Consider the following 1,117-nt stretch of genomic DNA (forward strand, 5'->3'; position numbering starts at 1 on the left):
AGGCAGGGCGGGGGGGGGGGGGGGGGGTTGGCCCGTGCCGGGGATGTCCCACCGCGGCCGATGAGGGGCTGAAGTGCCAATGTTCTGATTGTGGTGTTTGCTTTTCGGCCCGTTCCCCAGCCCCGGGCGCGCCACCCAGGCGTCTGGCTGTTGAATGTCCGAAACGGGAGCGCCCCGCGCACGAGAGGCATCTGGGACACGGCGGTGGCAGTCGCCTGACCGTGCCCGTATTTGGTGCTGGGGAGAGACAGGTGGCGGAGACAGCCCCCGGCCCCCCCCGCCGCCCGTGCGCCCGGAGCAGGCTAACTCGGCGCGATGGGCAGAGCCAAGTTTCTCTGCCATCTGCCCGGGCGTTTGGACCGGGGCCTCGAAGGAGCGGCCGGGCCGAATGACGCGGCTTGTCATTGGCAGGCCGGCCGGCGGCCATCCGCAAGTAGAAGGTGGACATCTCCCCCGGTGGGAGGAGGCCGCTGAGGGGGATGTCGGCCGGGCGGGTGGGGCCCCTGGGATGCTGGCCCCGGGGCCGTTGGTCCACGCTTCGCCACCCCCCGGCGCCCGAGGGAGAATGACGCGAATGATGTCCCACACCTGGGTGGCCTGGGATGGTCGGTGGCCAGCGGCCTGTGTGTGCGTGTGTCCGCGCGTGTGCATGTGTCTGCACGTGTGCGTGTGTGTGTGTGTGTGGGGGGGGGGGGGGGGCGGGAACCCGGAAAAGAGGGTGGCGGCTTTTGATCGAGGGTTTCCCCCTGCCTCTGGGGCAATTTATCGCCGAAGCCCAGGTGTCGCGCTGGCCAAACACACGGGTGTCGCTGACCGGCCAGCGGGGCGCCGGGGAACATTCCTCCGGCGGCCGGGGGCGGGGCCGGCAAAGGGGCGGCGAGGGGGCGCCCAGCCAGCCGGCAGATCACCGGCAGGCCGATGCCCGGGGGCCCGGAGCTTGCGGGTGCATTCCTCGGGAGGGACAAAAATAGAATGGGCAGGTGTTTGCTTGGGCCCCGACGGACACCTACCAGGTGCCCTGGGCTCCGGGGGTCGGGAGGGGACGACGTGGCGGGCAACCCTCCCCCGAGGTGGGCCGGCGTCTGGGGGCGGGAGGGCCGGAGGGGGGGGGGGGGGG

The sequence above is a fragment of the Fonticula alba genome (genome assembly GCF_000388065.1).
Source record: "Fonticula alba strain ATCC 38817 unplaced genomic scaffold supercont2.3, whole genome shotgun sequence".
NCBI classification, from domain to species: Eukaryota; order Rotosphaerida; family Fonticulaceae; genus Fonticula; species Fonticula alba.